Below are 9,356 nucleotides of genomic sequence, written 5' to 3'. Positions count from 1 at the left end.
ACTGCAACCATCTTCCTTGGTTTACAGGGTTAAAAGCTGGAAAGGACATTAGAAATTATTTGAGAGGCAACATAGAAGAGTGGGAAGCATGCTGAATGAGAGTCAAAATAACTGACTTTAAATTCTCACTCTGCTACTAATAACCTTGAGACCTTGAGAAGCATTTTACCTCAAAAAGCCTTTTTCTCATCTCTAAAATGAAAGAGTTGAAGTTGATGGGCTCTAAGATCTTTCCCATCTCTAAATCTATGATCTTAGGATATAAGCCAACCCCCTCATTTTAGATATGAAATAACAAAAGTTATGAGACAGTAAGTACTTAGCCCAAGCTAACACAGCAAGTAAATATCTGGTGTAGAATTGAAATTTCATGTCTTCAATTTCCTACTGCAGTGATTTTTTCAGTTTTTTAAAATTATATTTCCTCTAAGTCTTGTCCTTTTAACATGATGGAGTATATACAGCTCACCCAGCTTGCTCTGACCTGCTATCCTCTGGTAACACCTGTGCATTTGCATTCGCCTGGTTTTCCCCTTATAACATCTCTTACAAGGTCAGACTAGTCACAGAAACTCTCTAAGCTAATCTCTTCATTTTACAGATATAGATACTGAAGCAAAGATACATCAAGTCACATATCCAAGAATCACCCTCAATAAATGCAAGAAGCAGGATTTGAAGCCCAATGTGTCTGTCTCCAAGTTCAGAGGTCATTTGACTATACACTTCCACTAAACCTGTGGTCAGTGAATTTTAAAAAAAAAATTCTAACTATATTTCAATATAATTGATTTCTTTTGTATTCTTAAGTATTTTTACCTTAAGCATTTAAAAATATTATTCTAAGAACCCTGGGCTTCACAATTCTGCCAGAAGAGGTCCATGACATATATAGAAATGATTAAGAACCCCTTAGCTAAATTTTCCCATCATATCCACCTTTTCCTTTGTCACTCAACTTTTTACTTCTTCTTCTACATTCTTTTTCATCTTCTTACTGCTCTTCCTCTCCCCTTCTCTACTTCTGACTTCCTTCCACTCCTACTTCTACCCTGATGTTATTAAGCAAAGTCAAACATTCAAAGACCTGGATCACCCTACCTCTCAAAGACAAAAACAGAGTACCAATATCTTTTGCCTCAGCCTCCATTTTTCAGGGCCAGAAACATGTTGAGACAATCCTTAATGAACCTGAGGGTATATTTGTCCTCTGCCCAACACTGAAAGATAATGCTCAAGAATGTGAACATAAATTCCTGACGGACAATAAATTAATCCAGGCTCTCCAGAAGGAAGGATCTAATGGGGCATGGATGTAAAAGACATGCATTAAGCTTCAAATTTGGGTCAGGAGGAAGCCAGACCCTAAGTGAGATAGAAAGATAAAAGAAGATATACAGACCTCAAAGAAATTCCATTAATGAAGGAAAAAAATTTTAAAAATCTAAAAAATCAAGTCAATAGATTATACTACATCATAAATCTACAAGCAATGCAATAAGACAATGTGCAGAGGTTCCTAAAATGGGTAATGCTGCTCCCTGGGGGTGCTAGAATGATGAGGGCAAGGGGTGGGAGTAGCCTAATAATTGAATAAAAATAAGGAGACAATGGAAGCATAAGAAAAGAAGATAAGAGAAGTTTGAAAAACCATTCATACATATTTCATCTGTTGTTTAACAAAGTTAAAGTCATAATGGTTACATTATTTTCCACATAAACATACAAAATGCAAGTTATAACCAATTAGCGTTCAAGTACACCAACAGGTCTCAACAAGCCAGTGTTGGCAGGAGGGTGTGTCATTCAGGAAAGTCCAGGGTATATCAGTAGGAACATGTGCATGTAAGGATTTGTTTACAACACAGTATTGTACATTTATATGACACAATACTGCATCATCAAAATTTCAATGCAAGAAAGAATCCACAAAATTAAAATACATTATTTAAGATGTGTCATTTATATGTATATATATGCATGTATGTATCACATATATATTATATTTTTTGAAATAATGAAAATTTCAAAAAAGAACTTTGAAGGATTAAACAAAGATTTCCAGGATGGAGGAAGGGCTGAGCATTTTTTTTAAAGGGGTTAGGAAGTCAGATAAGTTTCAGAACATCTGGTGTAGAGGAAGGAGAGATGAGAGACTGCAGTAAGAAGTTTTTCAAAATAAATTTCAGTTAGGACCATCCCTCTGTTGCTTCTCTAATCCATCTTTCCTGTCCGGAAACAAAGGTTCAGCCAAACCATAGGGAACTTCAGGCTAAGTTCCTTCCAAGCACCACCCTTGAAGATAATGGCTTATAGTTGGTTATTAGATCATTTTGAGAAGGATTATATGATTATGTTTGAATCACTCTGCCCATAATAATAAACAAATACACAAACAAAAATAAATGAACAAATGAATAGATAGACAGATTTATACATTGTTTCAAAAGAGCATCTCAAGGCAGATCTCACTTGCTCCACCTGCCTGGACTACTTCATTGACCTGGTGACTGTCAAATGTGGTCACAGTTTTTTCACAGTATCTTCTCCAGGGCAGGGAGCGAGCTGATGCAACATTAACCTGCCCAGAGTACAGACAAGTTATCCAGATCAGCAATTTGACACCCAACAGGAACCTGCAGAATCTTTCTATTGCTGGTAAAATAAATAAACCTCATTTACTTCAGAACATGATAAGCCTGACCACCTGTGATCAACATGCAGAAAAAGAGAAGCTCTTCTCTGAGGAAGATAAGAGATCCCTCTGTGAGTCTTGCTCATTAGCCTCAGAGCACAAAGATCAAGGCCTTCCCTTGGACAAGGCTGCTGACAAGTGCAAGGTAGGAGTGTCTAGTCACTATATCAATCCCAAGGGAGGAATGGTGTCTGTTCATTCAACTCTCTTTCAATCCACTGCCATATTAGACATATGACACTGGACATTGAATAATCTACAGGGCACAATGAAAATGTAAGGGCTTTATATCTATCTGTGGTTTCAAAGCCAAATTCATACTCTACTTATTCTCATTGAGTCTTCCAGATTATTCTGTTTCATTTTCCTCATGGGTATAAATGTTGATAACAATAATAGTGCCAACCTCTCAGTTCTGTTGTCAGGATCCAATGGATAACATGCAGACATGAGCTATTATTAGCTAATAGTTCTCAACTATGGGCATCTTTTTATTCTTAAAAATGGCTTTGACAAGACTTTGCTTTTCTTACAGGACAAGGTTTAGGAGATATGGAAAATTTTATTGGATGAAAAGAAGAAATTTCTATGTGAATTGAATGAGAGAGAAGGAAACAGTATAAGGTTAGTGTTTGTTTTCTTAGTAATAAAGATCCGAAGTACACTATCTCTTGAAGGTTCTTGTCATAAGGAAGTTAGTAATGAAATGCATAGTAAGGTAACCAATTTCTATTAATGTTCAAAGTATATTAGTTATTGTCAATGTTATGGATATATATGCTGATACTTAATACCTATTACCAGCAGAAGAATTTTTTTCAACATGCTAAAATACGTAAATGAAGGTAGGGTTTTCTGGTAGCCTTTGGACAGTTAAGGAAAGAAAAGGAGAGGTCTTCTTTTACAGAAAAAAACTTTTTTTGTCCTCATTAACTATCCCATGTTGAAAGGACTTAGAGAGTTAGAGAGATAGTGTGTCTTATAGGATTTGAAAGTGGAACACTTTCAGAAATGGAGATGGAAGAGCTCTATCTGGTACCAAGGTTTTTGAATATTCATAGTTGGCCAATAGGGTTTAACAAGAAGTCAAAATATTTGACACTGAGTTCACCACTCATTGATTTTTCACTGACTTCCTTGATCCTAATTTCTCTTGTGACAGGAGGATGCACAGATTTTAAAACAATCAGTTATATTTGAATATGAGAAAGTGCACCATTTCTTATGGGAGGAAGAACAATTACAAATGTGAAGACTGGATATGGAAATAAAAGACACCTTGGCCAAATTCAAGAAGACCAAGACCAAACTGCCACAATATATCCAAAATCTTCAACAAATGACATTAGAAGTGAGAAGAATTTGGACAAGGAGCCCATGGAAATGGTCCAGGTATGTATTTAATGCAGAAATATGATATTGCTTTTAAAATGAGAAGTAGAAGGTGATTATTGTCCTTTATTCTGGAAGAGGCATCCCTATGTTGGAGTCAAGGTACGGTGTGGCTGATCAGACTAATATGAGCTTGGAAGGCTCTATCACAGATTGGGTATAAATAGTCCATATGAACATTTGAGTGGAGATGTATCTAATTTGCACATCTCACATGTCTTTTAGCTACTATAATTCTGCTTTGTTCATAAACACAGTGCTTTCTTTGAAGTAAGCACAACATGCTGGGCAGTCCTTTGGCCAGTGTCTCTCATGTCTCATGATCAACTCCAAAATTCTTAAGAGAGACCTTGAGAGTGTCCTTATATGATTTCTTCTGACCACCAGATAAACGTTGGATGGATCAGGAAAAGTTATAATAGAAGGTGATGTTTAAACTGTGCCTTGAAGGAAGAGGGAAACTGTCAAGCAGAACTGAGCAGAGATAAAGCATTTCATTCTTAGGATGGTCAATGGAAAGGTCAAAGAGTTTGAGAACCATTCATCTAAAGGCTTCTCTAATTGGTGCACCATCTGAGGAGATATATCAAGTATGTTGAATTCATTAATAAGAAGGTGCCCTGAGTGGGGCATGGAATTGGAATCTTAGTCCCAGAGTATCAGTTGAAGGAACTGAGAATACTTAAAATGAGAGAAGAGCAGTGTTGGGGGGATGTGATAGCTCTACTCAAGTACTTAATTGCCAATCACCAGAGTGTTAGAATTGTTTTTGCTACCAGAGAGCAGAAGTAGGACCAAGGGTTGAACAACCGTAATTACTCAAATTAGCTTGACTCTTTAAATCTCCAAAGTGGTAGATACCCATCTCCTTATCTGCGAATCACAATTATCATCTGAGTTAGGCAGGATAAATTTATTTTTATTACACAAAGGAGGATATTGAGTGCCAGAGCAATTGAGAAGCTTACCCAAAGTTGCATAGGTGGTTAGTAGAGACAGAATTTGTATTCCTGCTTCAGTACTCAAAGTCCCACATGCTAGCTATGCTATCACTCCATAGATATATTGTTCAAAGTCATTTGATTTTTCTCTAAAGATGATGATTTTCCTGTGATGGAAAATGTTTAAATGGAGGCTGACATACCACTTCTCTGGAACACCATACATATTAAACATAAATCAGGTATGTGTTAGCCTAGGTAAAATCTGAGGTTCTACTAACTGTAATACTCTATTTTTTCCCAATAAGAAAAAAATAACAACTCAATTCCACCTCTCTAGTTTACAATGGATGAAGGGTGATGGTTTCTTTGCTTTGGGATGATAATGTAAGATAAGGCCAAGTATCTTCAATCTCAGAACCCACATTTCCCATACACCTTACCTCCTATCTCCTCATTGTAGAACACCAATAGGTATGAGTACATAACGGGCATGTCAGATGAGTTTTCTATCCAAGGGAGAGAAAGGGAAGGCAAAGGCAGGCTCAAACTCCCCTCATAATCAAGTTATTTGCTATCTTCAGGATGGCACTATATGGCATGAAGCAAATTAAATGAAAAGGTAACCATATGCTAGTCCTAAACTGATTTTTTTTTTTACCAAAACACTATCCCCAGAAAATACTTCCAAAAGGGAGAGGAGATTGTGGAAAGTGATATCTTTTCTCTCTAAAAATAAGGCAGACTATTTTAGAAATTAACTAAGGATTAGATGAAAACTATTTCTTTTTTCTCCCCTCTGGATATGAAGGACAAGGTAAGTTTCCATTCTATGGCAAAGTTAGTAAGAAATATTGAGTTTCTGAAGGAATCTGGGTGGGTGAAGGTGCCAATTGGTGGCTATGTTATTCAAGTCCACTGAGGGTTGAGGAATTCTTAAAGCTAAATAGAACATCTGTAACTAAATGTGCCCTCTTTGTAGAACTGAAGCTCTGCTGCTTCAAGATCCAGAGTGTGTTTTCCCATACTGGAGAGCTTGCCAAATCACTGGCATGAGCAAAATGTGTATGAGTTTCCAAAGTAAGTCATATCTATTGACCTCCACTGATATTTTAGAAAGCCCAAGAGTGTTCACATTATTTGCAATGGATTTGATGACTCCAGTGTATGCTACTAGAGGCATCCCTCAGCCTCTGCAACCATATAACAATTGTTAGATTATAGAAATTATTCATTTCTGTTCCCACAGGACTATTGAGGTGCTTTTCTATTTCCCCCTTTTATGCCTCAATAGGCATCAACAATGCTATTTATGTCATTTATCAGCTCTGTTGTTTTCCTAAATAACTGATTTATTTCACATCTGGTGAATTCATGTGCCTTATTTCCCAATTAATTTTCACTATTGAATACTTCTTTTTATATATTAATTTTTATTTAGCATTTTATTTTCTCCTATTTCATGTAGAAGCATTTTTAACATTCATTATTAAACTTTTGAGTTTCAAATTCTCTCCCTTTCTCCCTTCCCCCCTCCCTTCATTGACAAGGCAAGTAATTCCATATAGGTTATACAAATGTATAGTCAGGAAAAATAAATACATAATAGTCATGTTGTAAAAGAAAATACAGATCAAAATTCAAGGAAAATAAAATAAAAATGTATGCTTAAATCAGTTCTTTCTCTAAGGATGGATAGCATTTTTCATCATAAGTCCTCCAGAGTTGTCTTGAATCATTTTATTTCTAAGAACAGCTAAATCATTCATAGACAATCATGTTATGATATTGTTTTTACTTTGTACATGGGATATTTCATTTTGCATTAACCTATGCAAGTCTTTCCAGGTTTTTTCTGAGAGTATGCTGCTCATCATTTCTTATAGTACAATAGTATCCCATCATAATCACACACCACAATTTGTCCATCCATTCCCAATTGATGGGCATACCCTCAGTTTCTAATTCTTTGCCCCCAGAGAATAATTGCTATAAATATTTCTGTACATATTGGTCCTTTTCTTTTTTGTTTTTTATCTCTTTTGGGATACAGAATTAGTAGTGGTATTGATATATCAAAGAGTATTCATGGTTTGATAACCATTTGTGTATAGTTCCAAATTGCTCTACCAAAGGGTTTAATCAGTTCACAGCTTCACAAACAGTGCATTAATGTCTCATTTTTCCCACATTCCCTTCAACATTTGTCATTTATCTTTTGTGTCCGATTAACCATTCTAATGGATATGAGATGTAGTACCTCAGAGTTATTTTAATTCACATTTCTCTAATCAGAATCATTTTTAAAGGCATTTGGAAGGATTTGAGGTATAACTCAGGTGAGTCCCTGCCTTTACCTTGCTATCTTGGATCTGTCTCTGCTGAATTCTTCTTTTATCATCCTTGCTAGATTTCAAAGATGGAAGATTCATGACTTTATAACCCTATCCCTCCTGTTCTTTCTTCTATCCTTCATCTTTCTTTTCTTTTTCCTCCTTTCCTTTTTCCTTCCTTTTTTCCCCTCCCCACACATCTCCTATATCTCCTCTTCTTGGAAATGTACTCCTGCTTCTCTCCAATCTATATCTGTAACTATTTTTACATATTTAATATGCTGCATTTTGACTCTATTTCTTATGTAGCTATGCATGTCTCAAGTCCCCTCTGAGGTCAGAGATCTCTTGATCAATAGAAAAGAATGAGTCTATTTCTGGACAATCTTTTGTGCAAAATGGGTGTTAGTAAAATCTGGTTCCACCAAAGACTAAGTTTTTGCACTTCTACCTGCAAAAGCATTATGCCAATATTAATACCTCTTGTAGGTGCAGACTATATATATACTAATTTCCCAATCTCTGTCAAGATCTGGCATTTTGCTTGTCCAAAGTAGCCCCTTAAAAAATATTAAATTAACTCTGCACAGATCCATTGTTCACTCCATTCTTCAGATGTTACTCTGTCTGATTTCAGCTCCTTGGAATAAGATGATCCTCCTTTCCTCATCCCCACCCTGATTTCCTGCCTCCCTTTGTTTGCTCCCCTACTCCCATTAGATTGTAAGTTTCTTGGAGCTAAGACTCTTATTATTTGTATCACCAACACTTAGCACAGAGCCTAATATATATTAGGAACTTACTGAATGTTTATTAGATTGGATTCAATGAATGAGTGAGTGAATGACAGCAATTTTCAAAGGGAATGCCTTAAAACATAAGAATAATACATCTCAAATTAGAAGATACCTGAGATCATCTTATTCAACATCATGTTTACTTTTATTTTACGGAGAAATAAATTGCCAAAGGAAAATTAAGTTACTTATCCAAGTAATTTTCACAGTCAGGATAATCCCCCAGACAGTTCTCATTAATTCCCACTTAAAAGTAAAACTACTGTCCTGTGAGTCTTCCAGTTAACTTTGATATTAACCTTCAGGCGCTAAACACACAGTTGATTAACACTAATCCTTTTTCTACAGGGGATATAATTCTAGATCCTGAAACAGTTGATCTCCATCTCATCCTGTCCCAGGATTTGATGAGTATCAATTATGTTGGTGTGCCACAGGACCAGACAGGCAACCAGAAAAGATCTGACTGTGCAGCCATTGTTTTAGGAGTCCAGAGATTCACCTCAGGGTAACACTACTGGGAAGTGGAAGTGAGAAATAAGACAGGATGGGAAATGGGAATCTGTAAAGAATCAGTCAGCAGGAAGGGGAATCTCCCCAACTTACCTGGGGTTGCTTGTACCTTAGTATGCTTCAAATCTGGAAACTATTCTGTCTCTGGACCTCACATAACGTATTTTATTTGAATCAACCTATACACAAAGTGGGCATTTTTCTTGATTATGAAAAGGGACATATGGCATTTTATGATGCCACATATAGATTCCTTATCAATAGTCCTTTCAACATAGGCTTTCAAGGGTCTCTTCACCCTTGCTTTTCTCCTTGCCTTCCCAATGGAGAAATTACCCCTGGATCTCTTACTATTTGCCCCAGAAGTAATCAGCAGTGGGTTGTCAATGATGATAATTACAACAGGAGATTAAATGACAAGTGACTGAATACCACAGCACAAATTGACATTTTATTCATTTAAACTCATGTTGAAGTGGTCGATAAAGTTATGTATGATTATCAAAACCAGTGAGAATAAAATCAACAGTAACGTGCCTCATTTTGTATCAACATCCAGTGTGTCTCATCTAACTAATGCCTCATTGAGATCTTTAACAATATTTGATGAAGCCAATTCACATACAGACACAACTATTTTCTTATTATGAATGGAATTGTGCCAGGACTAGAGGCCTGAGGGCTA

At 36.2% G+C, this 9,356-nt stretch overlaps 1 pseudogene; it reads left to right on the top strand.

Moving 5' to 3' along the window:
- The first annotated feature begins 2,690 nt into the window (after positions 1-2,690).
- Positions 2,691-9,095, top strand: LOC140514693 (probable E3 ubiquitin-protein ligase TRIML1; annotated as a pseudogene).
- The last annotated feature ends 261 nt before the right edge of the window (positions 9,096-9,356 follow it).

This window comes from Notamacropus eugenii, chromosome 7, assembly GCF_028372415.1.
Source record: "Notamacropus eugenii isolate mMacEug1 chromosome 7, mMacEug1.pri_v2, whole genome shotgun sequence".
NCBI lineage: Eukaryota > Metazoa > Chordata > Mammalia > Diprotodontia > Macropodidae > Notamacropus > Notamacropus eugenii.
Note: the sequence above shows the minus strand (reverse complement) of the source record. Positions and strands in the feature narration are given on the sequence as shown.